This window comes from Trachinotus anak, unplaced genomic scaffold (genome assembly GCF_046630095.1).
Source record: "Trachinotus anak isolate AG129_WGS33_773 ecotype Australia unplaced genomic scaffold, CSIRO_AGI_Tana_v1 ptg000010l, whole genome shotgun sequence".
Taxonomy (NCBI): Eukaryota; Metazoa; Chordata; class Actinopteri; order Carangiformes; family Carangidae; genus Trachinotus; species Trachinotus anak.
The window spans coordinates 27,917,957-27,932,299 of record NW_027273861.1 but is presented as its reverse complement, the minus strand read 5'-3'; the positions used below and the strand labels follow the sequence as shown (position 1 = coordinate 27,932,299).

Below are 14,343 nucleotides of genomic sequence, written 5' to 3'. Positions count from 1 at the left end.
AGCAGTTGCTGATACAAGTCCCAATATGGTTGGCCGACAGGTCCCTGTGTTCAACCCTATACCCCCTCTGGTTATCTTAAGTGTAACTTTGATTAAGTCCAAGTGTCCCTCTGGTTGGCAACAGTGTGCAACTCTTCCCCAAGTGACTCTCATCATTTTCATTTGGTTGATACAAGTGACCTTCTGGTTAGTTTAGGTTCTCTGCTCTTTCTCAAGTGGCCCTCTTGGTGAGCTTAAGTGCAGCTCTAGTTGGCCCACTCATGGTGGATGCTATGTGCCCTTCGAAGCGGTCCAAATGCCACCTTGATCTGCTTCTGCAGTGCCCAGTAAGTTTATCCATGTATTCCTTTGGTCCTCCTAGACCGAAAGTGCCCTCTGGTTGGACAAAGTTCCCCTCAGGTTCACCCAAAGTGCCCCTTCTGGAGGGCAAAAAATGAATCCTTACCCTAAAAGAAGCGGTGCCCAGTGGACACTCACACCCCTCCTTCAAAGCAGTTTTCTAACTCTGCATGAACAGTTTATATGACTGCACATTAGCAGATGTGAAATTTGCATATTCTAGTTGCATGTATGGATACCTCCTTTTATTGTTGACATTGTGCTGCCCCAAAGTCTGCACCGTCATCTGAACACCTCTTAGCCTTTCAACAGACTTTCCAAACCTAACGATCAGATAATGGTCTGCAGGCTACATGAACTTAAACATAACCCCAACAAGGGTTGACACAGACCTTAGAGCACAGCGTAATCCTGTCTGTAAAATGTTACTGTTAGTGCATGTCTCTTGGTGAACCTGCATCATGCAGGCAGCACAGGTCTGATTCCTGCCCTATCTGCTGCTATCGTCCATTTCAACTCTTCACACGCTAGAGTCCCCTTGCATGCTGAGCTGGGAGGCGTTGAGGGAGTTTGGGTGGGGAGGAGGGGGGATAAAGAAGAAAAAAGGAGCAATGATTGATCTCAGGCATAGACACCTCGCTTTATCGCTGCAGCTGATAGGACCTACCTCCATTCAGCAGCGCTGTAGGCTGTTTTTGTGTAAGCATAAACACAGGGCCAAATCAGTACCTGTGCTGTACTGTTTACCTGGCAGCCGTTCAGCCCTTTTCTGTCTAAACTTGAAATAGGATCCAAACACTCTACTCACGCATAGTGGTTTGCACGAGATGCTTCGCCTGCCTCTCAACCTACCGCGGGGCTCCGTAGCGCTATTTTTGCGCCGTCTGAACCTTAAACGCCCCTCTTATTTCTTTGATTGAGAGGTGGAACATCTAGCTCCGGGGGTTTAACTGCAAACATTGCATCAAATTTGAGCTGTTACCAAGGAATCGTCCCACAGACAACCCCAACAAACATCTCAATGATTGACAGCAATACAGTAGTCTATGGGTTATATTTAGATTCCCTTTTTAATCCACCAGAACCAAAATTAACAGTTTTAAAAGAACTATCCCAGCTCTATACTTAAATTCTTTTAATACGTGGCTTTTTTATTTTCCTGTCTCAAAGGCCAATAATTTGCATTTTAATCTAAGTGTAGGGTTTATAACAAAAGTTAAGAGTTTATAACAGAAGATGCCACTGGGTTGCATTATGGGAAATGTAGGCTTCAGTGTTTGGGGTGGCTGGACCTATATTTGAGACTAAAAATCTGAATATTTCAGCCTCAACTGCCTCTTGTGAGTTTGCTTTATGGGAGTGCATTGCTAAATTGCCAGAATGACACTTCAATTCTTCTTAGACCCAGAGTTGAACCAGGTCTCTTTACCTGCAAGCTGCAGATCAGTGGCTTTCTTAGCTTCTAGGAAGCATAAGAAAGAGTCGGAAATGGGTTAAAAGCCAGTAATTTATAAAGCAGGCACATCACTTATTTCAGCACTTCAATCACGGGATCACTGGTGCTCTCCCTTAGTTTTTGCTTAGACTGCAAATGTACTACATGTGTGAGCATGTACCTCCAGTTTTCTCAGACTTTTCTGGACTACAGCCCCGTTTTGGAGGTCAACAGCTGTCAGACTTTAATGTGAATTTGAGGAAACAGTTCAGTTTTGTACTTCAAAGTGCAGAGACGAAGCTCCAAATGGACCATAAAGAAATGAAGTAATCATAACTACAAACATATTAACCACATCTCTGTTTGCATATCAAGCAAACCATGATAGGTCCTGACGCCAGAGTAGAGAAACTCTTTTTTTTTTTTTATCCCAACTCAAATATCAAATAAAGAATCTCTGTAGGCTTTACATGGCTCGCTGCAAGGACAATTAGAAACACTGGCTCCTGGGCAGATGTTACTGTTTGTCGTAAGTGCTATTAGATATTGATTTGGTGATAATTCGTAAATGAATATCATTAAGGATCGGAAGTTTGATTGGGGGTAGAAAAAAAAAGTCCTAATCTCCTCCAGCTGGCCCACAGGGCTGTAATGTGTCCTGCCTCCGCTCCAGCATTGATCCACCGGAGCAAACAGCAGCTGCCTGGCTGCACGACACACCACAGCACCCATCTGGTATAAAACCTATTAGATATTATAAAATCCTAGACAGTGGAATATATATCTGTTACATAATGGACAGACTTTTATGTATCCTAGAGAAATCAAGGCAAACTGCACAGACAATGATGATGAGGATGAGGAATGATGTCCTGCATCTTTAACGTTTTATTACATATTAAAGGATCAGGCTTGGGTTTTATATTTTTTTATTATTATAACGAACACCAAAAAAAATTAAAATCCAAAGCCAACAATAACTTTATTGTGAGAACAGTTATTTTCTAAATAAACACATATAGCGTCTATGCCATTGAACTCCACTGTCATACAGAATCAAATAAAGCCCCATTGTGTTGCAGTTGGTCGACATATGTCTATATTACAATGAAGATGGGCATTGTAGCTTATTCCTCTGATCTTGTCATAACCAAGCAAAGCTGTGTCAATACTGAAACACACTGTCAAGCGTGCTCAGTAGCTTCGTGAGGAGAGGACGTCACGCAGCTGCTCTGTATAGAAATCAAAAATGCATTCACAGATTTGTCTCAGACAGAAGCACACAGGCCATATTTATCATTTTATCCTCCTCAGTGAATTTCTTGATAAAAAAGATAAAAGATGAAATGACAGCACCCTCATGAATATACTGAAACACTATCGACAGTTGTGTTGAATGCCACCCATTTGCCAGGCGCTGACGTTCAGCTGTTTGAGCTCGGTGTGATTTTTGGCAGGATCCCCAACTCTCCTGTTGAATTTGGAAATAGATCCGGCCATTGATTGTACGCAGTCTGAGATATGTTAACTCCCCCTGCATGCCGGAGGAACAGGTTTGGCCATTGGGGCAGCCAGGTGGATGGAGGGGAGTTATAAAAGTTTACAGGCAGAAACAGCAGCACCTGCTCGTCCACTGGGATGGGCGGTTATCATGGGTAAGCCCCATCTCACTGACGGGAAATGCAGGATTTGCTGATGCAGCAGTGCGACAGTGTGTGACCTTCACAGTCAGTGTCTCAGGGAGAAACCGTCGGTTACAGTTTTAGTGCCGGGACGAGATTGTTGCAGTTCACTGAAGGGTTAGAAGTTGTATAAATAGAAAAATGTGTCATTGAATCATCTGTGCCAACAAGCCAATGATCTCCACTTATTCTAAAAAAGATAAAACCCATAATTGCCTCAGTGTGAAGCTTGTTCATGTCGGGAGATGTGCTGCTGCCACACCACTCTAATTGAACTTTCTCTCTAAGGCGTTGTGAGAAAAACAGGCGGTAACTATTTATACAGCTACACACCTGACCAGGCATCTATCCAAACAAAAGGTCTTGAACCCAGCCCTTGCGTGCCTATCCAACCCAGACATCTGATTAATTACAGTGTGGCCGTTAAGGCAAAGAAAAACTAGCTGATGAAAAGTCAGTGAGTCTGCAGGCTCAACCTGCCCAAACAGCATCATGCGTGTTAGCTTGTAAAATCCTCCGTCCCACCTCCCCTGCCCCCTCTCTGTGTCTTTCCTCCCACACGCCCCCCGTAACCCCCCTCCCACCCCGCCTCCCTCCTCTGCTCCGGGCCCATTCGTGCAGACAAGGTAAAACATCTCCCTCGCTGTGTCAGAGCCCCGCAGGTGGGCCCCGCGTGCTCAGGTAGATAATATCACTGTTACTATAGACTGTGTTTGGGTTAGCTTGAAAACACTTTTCACGGCAGCAGCAAAACAAAGTGCTTTGCAGTGCGTGATAACAGCGGGAGCTGCTCCCTACAAATTAACCTGTGGAAACACTTTGGTCTCGCACGGCACATACACGTAATACCGGCTCCTCCTTTCCCTTTTTTTTTTTAAATCAAAGTTTACATCATGTTCCTCTGGGAGCATGGGATCATTTTATGAGATTTCTAGAGATTCAGGACATTTCTCTTATATTTGATCCACCAAAGGATTCATGTTAATCCAGAACAGTGTAACAAGCCTTTAATGTCCCGCTGGTTACGTTATAGAACTGAGCTGCCTTCTGTCCAGATTGAAAGCATCGGGCTGATTGGAGAAGTCACTCTGTTTCTAATCTGCATACTGCTTGTGCAGTAGACTTTATAAATGGACTTTCTTTAAACAAAAGAGGCATGAATAGCTCGAATGTGCTCAGGGCCAGAAGCCAGGATGGCTTCCATAAACAGATCACCCAGGTGGTCCATGTGTGAGAGAGGGAATGCAGCGCTGGTTGAGAGGCCTGCTGCTGCTGCTGCTGCAGTCACAACCCTGGATCTTTTTATTTCACCAGCTTCCTTTGTGTCGGAGCAAACATCTGAACTTCTGCTGAAGCCACGAGGATCAGACTGTTATTTATAGCTGTCAGCCACCAAATACATTTTTTATTGCTTTTTGGGACCAAGCACCAGATTTTAGCAGCGCTCCAAATTTTAACTGAGAGATTTACGAATTCCATCTCAGCCTTGTGGTGGAAGATGCATAATGAGCTTTCAAAAGTTTGTTATTATTATAGGAGATTGGAGACAGTGACTTCATTGCCTCAGTATCTCAACAACATTAGTAGCTTTGGGTATAGAGAACCTACTCTAAACCACCATTTGTATGTTTTTATGTCCAGTTACATATGAGCGACGTCCTCTTTGCATCCAGCCACCAGGCCTTTTGATCATGTCTTTCTCTTCCTAGGCCAGATACAAGCTGCCCCACCCTCAGGTTATTCAGAGACTGTCTCCACCTTCTCTTTTGTTTTAAAGGCTTTGATCTATGTATTAATTGAAGATGTTAGAATTTCACATTAGTCGAGTCTTGAGTATCCAGTGTTTGAGTCTCTGTCCGAGTCATCGAGGTTGAGTATGAGCTGATTCCAGGATGGGCTCCAGTGCTCCACTCTGGCTCAGTCAGAGAGCTGATATAGAAATAAGTGACACAGCTGTCACCATTTTAAGGTAGTTTATTTACTGTGTGTGAAACAATAGCCAAACAAACGCACTGCAAACTAACAAAACCAATCACAGTCCTTGTCTCCAGCTTCTGAGTCTGAATGCAATCAGTGCTGAAGTCCAAGTCCAGTCATGAGTCTTGAGAATCAGGACTCTGTTGACCTGGACTCGAGTGCTACACCACTGTCATGTGTTAAATAAACCATTAATGTAACAGCCGTGTAAATTGGAGCGAAGTTGGTCCATTTTTTAACAGAGTTACAGTTACAACTAACCCAGACGTTGACTGAGTCTGAATCCTGCAGCTCAACAACTCTACTGCATCATTTTAGCTGATTCACATTATATAGAAACAGATATGATTATGTTTTCAAACTATATTAACCCTCAGTACAGACCTGGAGTTTAATTAATATAAGATAAAGTCAGAAAAAGTGAAATTAGATATGTTTCTGAAATTCTGAAATATATTTCTGACAAAGGTTGTCGTCTTTAGTGACAGAGACTCTGGTTGTGTTTTTTTCTCCCTGTTGGCAAATGGAAAATTACTGTCATTTCTTTTATTGAGGGATTTGGCAACAAAGTACAAACATGGAGCTTCAAGTTGTCTCCACCTTTTGATGACTGTTTCTCCACAAATGTCATTGTGAGCCTATTGCTGTTATTCTTTCCTTTCCACAGTAAAATACCATTTGCAATGTTATAATCAGTTTGTTGGTGATTTTCATTTTAATCAGTGGTGGAAAGTAACTGTGTACATTTACTCAGTACTGTGCTCAATTGGAGGAACTTTACTTGAGTATTTCCATTTCACGCCATTTTATTCTTTCATTCCTTACATTTCAGATTTTACATCACAAAACATATGATTAGCTTTTAAAATACAACTTCACAACACCATGTAAAACAGTTCAATTTGGCTCCTCCTCGATCAGCTAAAGCAGTAAAATGCTGCTTACATGTCAGCGATAATCTGATGATATTAGTGACTCATTAAAAGGAGCCATTTAATACTTTTAATACTTTCTTCACTCTGCAGGACCTTTACATAGTATACAATATATATATATATATATATATTTTACTACTTAACGAAATGATCTGAATACCTCCTCTATCACTGATTTTCACCTTTCTTTAAAAGCACAGTTTTTTAAAGCATGCCCCATTAATAAACTATAAATGAACTTGACCTTGTCTGGAAAAGAGTAGAAGTGTCAGTGCCAGCACGGGCCCCTCCTGTTTTATGCACACACATATTTGTCACTGCACAAGGGAAAGGAAAAAAAAAATCATAGGTCTAAAATTTTTGTTCTCAAGTGGCAGGTTTGTCAAACGTAAGATAATCTAGTGCCTCTCAGAGCTTGTTGCTCAGTCCCTGCAGCTGAGTGCGACTGTAGGACTCTGCTTGTTTATACTTTGTAGTTTATATTGTGAACTGCTTCACAGAGACACGCAGGGCCACGCCACAACGGCTCGAGATTTACTCGATGGAAAAATAAATTCCTTACACCTACACACACACGTCACACACACATACACACATACAGGTGAGGGATCACGCTAACAATACCAGACGCCTCTCAGTTTTATGCAATGTTTAGATTGCATTTTGCATAACAGGCATGTTTTTGTGACCTTTCTTATCGTGGGTTGAGCATATTTCATGAATGACATTGACCCGTGCCCTGCTGTCCCATCACCTGGCGTAACGCAGCCCCTATCTAGCATCTTATCATTCTGACCCTAGTTCTTGTGAGGGTGGGTGGGTGGGGGGGCTTGTGTGCTCACCGATGGTTTCCCTACAGTGAGCGTGACAGATCACCTGTCACATGCAGCCTGGCCATTGGCTCGGCATGTCCAAACACACTTGTGCCATCAGCTCTTAACCCGTGTTTGTCTGAGAAGAGGATTAACGTGAAATATGAGGAAACAGACTCCGACAGTATGCGACTCGGAGGGTAACCCGGCTATTGTTTCACAGTGTGTGATAGTGTCAGGTAACAGCTGTGAGTCACTGCTGGTTGTATGCCATCGCGTGTGTGTTGAGCAGTTTAGGCCGGTGAGTGTGAGTGTGTAGGCTCAATTAAAAAACTGGTTCTTCTGAAATCTTGTTTTGACAGATATCAATAGCGCAGGGATCACGAGATACTGGGGGTTCCCTCCATGGTCACAAACAAAGCTCATTTAAATTTCCTGGCTTTTATTTAGTCTCAGGTTTGGTATTTGGATTTAGGCAGTCATGCCAGGCTGATGAATCAGGTCTGACATTACTCATATGGGTTTGGGTAGACGGTAAGGAGTACATGTTTGTCTGTGGCTTAAGAGCTGCAGCAGTTTCTGTTATTGTTTTTGTTCTACATGTTAGCTCTCTGACTGCAGCCCTAAAAATAACACCAAGCCCATAATTATGGTTTTAACCTTAAGCCCACCTCCTACTCCACACACTCCCATTCTCCTGCTGAGCACCTGAGCTGATTTATCGAGTGTGTGTATGTGTGTGTGTGTTTGCCAGGTCATTTACAGCACGGCTGCTGTCAGTCTGTCAGATTTTGCGTATATACTGCAGCCTATAGTGTCAGAAATAATCTGTTTGACATCATTATATGTCTATGGAAACTTTGGCTGATGGCATAAAGCACCAGCCCTCAACAACAACAACAACAACAAAGAGTTTATTTATAGTTCCACTGCTGTGCCGGCATGCTCAGGTGTGGCACTGAGGATGAATCGTCACCTCTCAGAATTTCTCTCTCGAGTGACTCAGGCTGAGTTGACAGTAAATAAGACGACAAAACTTCAGAGTGTACAGATGTGCACAAGCAGAGCCCACGGTCAGGCTCGCAGCGGCTGAGCTGCTAAATGCAACCATCAGTCTGCTAACATGCTCAGAGTGAAATGCTAACATGCAGATGTTGAGCAGGTAATATTTACCAGGTTCACCTGTTAGCATGCTCATTTTTCCTAATTAACACTAAATACAAAAAAACAGCTGAGGATGATGGGAGGGATTTTATTTTGCAGGTATCTGGTCATAAATCAAGGTGTTGGGGAAACTTTTGATCACGCTTGAAAAATTAGAGAAGAGGATCACCAAAGTTTTTTTATTTATCCACTGGTGACTATCTTTAGTAGTTTTCACAGCAGTATTTTTTAAGAGATGTCACTGAAAACCAAAACTGTCAACCTCACCCACCTGAGAAAAACACCGAAGATCACCAAACACCAAAATCACTGGGATACTGGAAACCATTAATGTCGCTACAACATTCTGTGCCAGTATATCTAGTGTAGAAATGGAGAGAGAAAAGTCTCCTTGATGAAAAGTCATTATATATTATTATTATTAGGGCTGTCAAACGATTAATTCTTTCTTTATCGGGATTAATCACATTTTATCACGATTAAAATTCTATTATTTTGCATTTCAGAACAGTTTTCTCTTGATTGACAACACATAACCATCAGTCTGTTTGAACTAGAAGCTAACGTTAGCATGTCTGACATGTAATTATGAAGATGTCTGATAATTTATTTATCCGTAGACGAGCTCTGGGTAAGTCATATTTTTATTTTCCAACTCATTCGATCTTCACCAATGACGATTCAGCCGTTGGATTTAAACACTTTAGGTCTCCCGACACGCCCCTTTATGCAGACTGGAACCGCCGCCTTTTACTCCCATAGACATGACTTGCCATGAAGTATCTTGCTCCGCCATGTAAAATCATTGTAGGAAGTGTCTGTGGCAGCTTGACAACAAGTAAGGGTGCATCAAAGGGTCAAAATAGTAGCAGCCAACGATTCTAGAACGGAGTGCTCTAGAATCGTTGGTAACAGCAGCAGTGACAGCATTAAAATAAAGAATCTCTGGCGGCATGCGATTAACACGCTCAAAAAAATTCATGCGTTAATGCCGACAGCCCTAATTATTACATAACAACAATATAGTATACATCATGTGGTAGCGTCTTTAGACGTATAACAATTTCTGTTACATTGTCTTTGAGGTTGAAACGTTGCAGTGGCAGGGAAGGGAAACCAATTGCATGCAGCTGTTTTGGTGAGTTCTTCCAGTGACTTGAGCTTCGTTAACTATTGTAACAGAAGGACAATCTCCTGCTATCAAACCTCCACCTGTTAAACACCACTATCTACATCAGTTGTGGTAGTTTTTATGAGGTTTGGAGTATGCAAATGCACAAATACACAAGGACACGCATGATAGAAATCCTGGGCTCCTGCACTAACTTCCCTGGAGAAGGGAGTGGTCTCAGTAGTACAAAAAAAACATGTTTTCAAATTTATCATTACTGTCATGCTTCTGTTATTCCAGACTCCATGTGATTTACAGTATGTCTCCCTTTGATCAGATTGTTGAATGTGATAACAAGTTGCGTTTAAGTTGAAGATAAAGAAAAAAAAAAAAAAAAAAAAAAAAAAAAAGCAGCTTGTAAAATGGTACGGTGGCTCAGATGCGTCCCTCAGAGCCATGTGCTTTACCAGCAGCAGAGATGTAACAATCTTATCACACTTCTCCTCTGCACACTCAGTAGAGCAGCTCCACTGGCGGCTGGCTGCAGCACTATCAGCCCCCTCATCACTGCGCTGTTTCTGCTGTAGCCAGATTATCATGCGACAATAACGTGCCAGCGAATGCGGGCATTTTCTGTCAGTTCAGAGCACTGGCACGCTCAGCGCGGTGTGTGACATCACGGAGGCGGGGCTGCAGATCTGATCTGACTGTGTGGAGCAGCCGCAGCACACTGCGTAGCATAGCATGACAACACAGTCCACCAACCAATCAATCAGATACTGTCACTAAGCTTTTAAGAGGCTGTTTTTTTGTTGGTTTTTTTAACCTCGCCGAAAAATGTGTTTGTGTTTTTAAGAGCACATCAGACTTCCTGAGAGGTCTTAACACTTCAAAGAAAACACAACTAGATTTTTTGTTCTTTTTGATCTTCAAATGAAGTTTTGCTTGAGGAAAACATCAAGTGAAGATTCTTCTCTTTGTTCGCCTTTTCATGTTTTACCTTTTGAACTGAGGATAAGAACTGAAACAGCAGGGCTACTACTTTTTAGCTGCTGGCACAGTGGTGTGCATTTCTAGAATGAACAAATACTAAACACGCACTCACACATCTAATCTTAAAGGGATAGTTTGAGTTATTTGACATGGGGTTGTGTGAGGTATTCATGCACAGTGTGTTACCTGCAGTAGCGCGCTGCCAGTTAGGAGCAGCAGCCAGGAGGACTGGTACACTGGTAGAGCGATGTTCTGCTGTGCACGGGGTCAGCAGAAAAAAAATGTAAAAGTAGGCTTCATTTAGAATGTTTTCAGGGCTTTATCTCCCTGTCAAAACAGCACTTTGTTTTGGTCCTACATCTTTCTCAACTGTTTAACTGCCGTACTCCTACGCACAAACATACCTACAGCGCTCACTGTATTACGCCGCAGCCGCAGGTCAGAGGAGTGAATCAGAAAGAGCTAAACTTCACTTTGTTTTGACGGGAAGATAATAACACTGAAAATATTTTAAATGAGGTGTACATTTCAACAGGTATCGGATCATTTTGGTGGGCGTCTTTAAAAAAAAAAAAAAAAAAAAAGTGTCTAAAACACGTTTTTTTTTATCTGCTGACCCCGTCCACAGCAACACATCGCTCTTCTTCTGTGCCGGTGCACTGGCAGCTCGCTGATCCAGATCTGCAGCAGGTAACACACTGAGTCCCTCACACAACCCCCACATCAAATGTGAACTTCAAACTGCTAATATACTGAACAATAATATAAATAAATATAAAAACACTTTTGTTTCTACTCCCATTTTTCAAGGTTTGAACACACATGCACAGATATACGGTGACGAGCCCTTTCTCATGCCATTCGTCTGCCGCCATCGCCTCATGTTGCAGCATCAACTCCTGGAAGCTTGAAACATCCCAGTTCTTGCATGGCCTGCGTCGTCACCAGACATGTCACCCACTGAGCATGTTTGAGATGCTCTGGATCTGCATGTTTGACAGACAGCATCTTCCAATTACTGCCAATATCCAGCAATTTCACACAGCCACTGAAGACGGCCAAAATAAAAACTGCACGTTTTAAAGTGGCATTTTATTGTGACCAGCCCACAGCACACCTGTACAATAATCATGCTGGGTAATCAGCATCTTGATATGCCACACCTGTCAGGTCGATGGATTATCTTCTTGGCAAAGGAGAAGTGCTCACTAACATGGATTTAAACAAGAAGGGAAAGAGAAAGAGAAAGACGTCCTTTGTGTGGTTAGAAAATGTTTTAGATTTTAAATTTCAACTTGTGAAAAATGGGAGCAAAAACAAAAGTGTTGCATTTATTTTTTTGTTCAGTGTATATTATTCTTAAACCTCCAAATTTATGTATCAACCTTCACTGACTCATTTTATCATAGGCCTTGTGCTAAATGTGCCAAACATGGAGATATTATATTGTCACAATGATGTGTTAAACTGGTCTATAAAGCTAAGCTCAGGACTCTAATGTACGGTGGCCAGTAAGTGTCAAGAAGAGAAAAACTCATTATTGTGTAATTTGTGTGCACAAATGTTTAGAGAATATCAAATATTACACAAGTTGTTTAACAGACAAAATCTCTGCACACAAGTTAGAGAGCAAAGAAGAACACAGATTCGTTCTTAGTGAGCACAAAGTAAAGACAACTTTGTAAACAGGAAGCAGTGATTTTTTAAAAGCTGTTTATATCTGTGGGCTGATCCAGGAAATAAAGACGTGAGATGAGCTAACTGGTGCTACAGCTCAAAGCTATTCTTAACACTGTTTGTGTGTTAAGAAGCTTTGTTCTTGTGATTGTCCAGTATTTCCGTGTAATCTGTTACTGTTTGTAATAGCTCACTTGGCACAGACAAACATGTTTGTGCTGATGGAATCCTGTGTGGGACAAAAAAAAAAGGCCCAGGTGAAGGAATGTACTGTAGAAAGTTCACCAAAAACAGACTTGCATCGTCATTTGCGAAACAAAGGCATAAATATGTTAACAGTCATGTTCTGGATCCAGTAACAACAACAAACAGTCTCCATGCAGCACACAGGTGCGTGAGAATTTCTTACACTTCATTTAATGAGCTGTGCTCTCGGATCAGATAAGCCTTATCAGATCTGCGCGCGAGTCATTCTGTATAAACATCCAAGATAATCTGTGTGTGTGTGGTGTGTGTGTGCGCCAATGTGTCTGTGTGTGCAAACACACTCATGCAAGTGTGTAGAATATGTGGTTGCATGTTTATATAGCAAAGATCTCAGAACAGGAGCTCAGGTTCAAACCCAAGCAGGGCAGTAAATCTGGCAGACTGCCGCGGGGCAACCCTGGACTGTGATTGACAGGCTCTCCGAACTCACCTGAGCCTGTCTCCCAGGTGTGATCACTCTCTGCAGATCCACACAATCCAGGTGCATACCCCACATAGCTGCCCCCTGTTTCTTTGCATCAGAGCTCACAGAGCATGTGCTAATCCTGCAGGTATTTGCACTAAATTTTACCTCGAGGGCAAATATCGTTGAGCTTTTCACTCAAGAACTCTGCTGAAGAGCAAACAAGCAGAATATTCTGGCTGCATGTGGGATGTTAGATATTCTCTAAACGAAAGAACAAAACTCTTCAGCCATAAGTTTGGTTCCTTAAATCTTATTTTCCTTAAAGGTCATATCCATCAGAAGATATATTTGTGGTTTTAAGAACTAAAAACCATCTCAGTGTAGTTTTACATCTCCTCTCTCAGACTTCTCTCAGGAGATCTAGTGACAAAAGGTGAGTCAGCCAATCAGAAGAGAGGTTCAGAGCCTTTCTGAGTGATTGAATAAAAATCTGTCAGATTTCAGGTAAACACTCAGAAAACCAAATCCTGCATGGTTGGATGGTGGGTCCAGGTGGGCCGGGCTTGGGGCATGGCTACTTTGTTGTGATATCACAAAGATACAGAAGTCCTGACAGCTGGTTTTAAGGCTCAGTTTCTGAATACAGGCTGTGTGCATTTCTCTGTGGACTGAGGCTTTGATACTTTCACAGTATTAATATAGAACCTAGACCTGCTTTATAATCACAAACACATGGACATCTACCTTTATACAACACAGGACCTTTAAACGAGTGAAAAAAGATATTTAACCTTTTTGGATATTGGAGAAAAAAATATGCCAGATCCTGTGTCACTGGTCCTGGTTTGTAGAACATCTTGAAAAAAATGGAAACTGCACTTGGAAAAACTGGAGTCATCTCCCATGAGAATTTCGTCTGTTTATAAGTCTGGAAGGCTGAGAGGGAGAACAAATAACTTTATTGTAGTGTAATGTGTGATACATCTTAAGGCTTCTCTGTGTGGCTGTTTTATTCTATTCTTATACAGATACAGAGAAATGTTAATGTGCCCAGTTCGACTCTTTTTCAAACCCACCTCCTAACAGGAAGTGGCATCAACCGAACAGCTTGTTCGACACACAGGGCAGCACAAAGCATTGGTGAGTTTTTGGAGGGGTGAACTACAGTTACCCATAACACCCTGCTTTGTGTAGATCCACAGAGAAAGCTTCAGCTGCTGTTTTCAAGCTCAAATTATCTGACCTTAACACAGAAATGTGATATATGATATAAACTGTATATGTCCCTATATCAAGAGTGATGTTGCCATATGTTATCAATAAGGAGATATATTATTATCACATATATAGATATATGAAGATATATGAAATACCCATAGTAAAATTTGTATGTGAGCATATATAAAAATATCCATATGATATATTTTACAATAAGATGTTGAAACCATATGTTAGTAATATATATTTAATTTATATGTTCAAGTTTATTAAAGTAACATACATATAAAATCTCTATATGCTAATATATGTTTCTCTCATTATTAA

The 14,343-nt window shown here is 41.7% G+C and overlaps 1 long non-coding RNA gene across 1 annotated transcript; it reads left to right on the top strand.

Annotated features, from left to right (window-relative positions):
- The first annotated feature begins 9,043 nt into the window (after positions 1–9,043).
- Positions 9,044–12,516, top strand: LOC139626278 (uncharacterized). Its single transcript, XR_011692187.1, has 3 exons — positions 9,044–9,482; positions 11,077–11,138; positions 11,259–12,516. It is a non-coding gene; the product is annotated as an uncharacterized lncRNA (long non-coding RNA).
- The last annotated feature ends 1,827 nt before the right edge of the window (positions 12,517–14,343 follow it).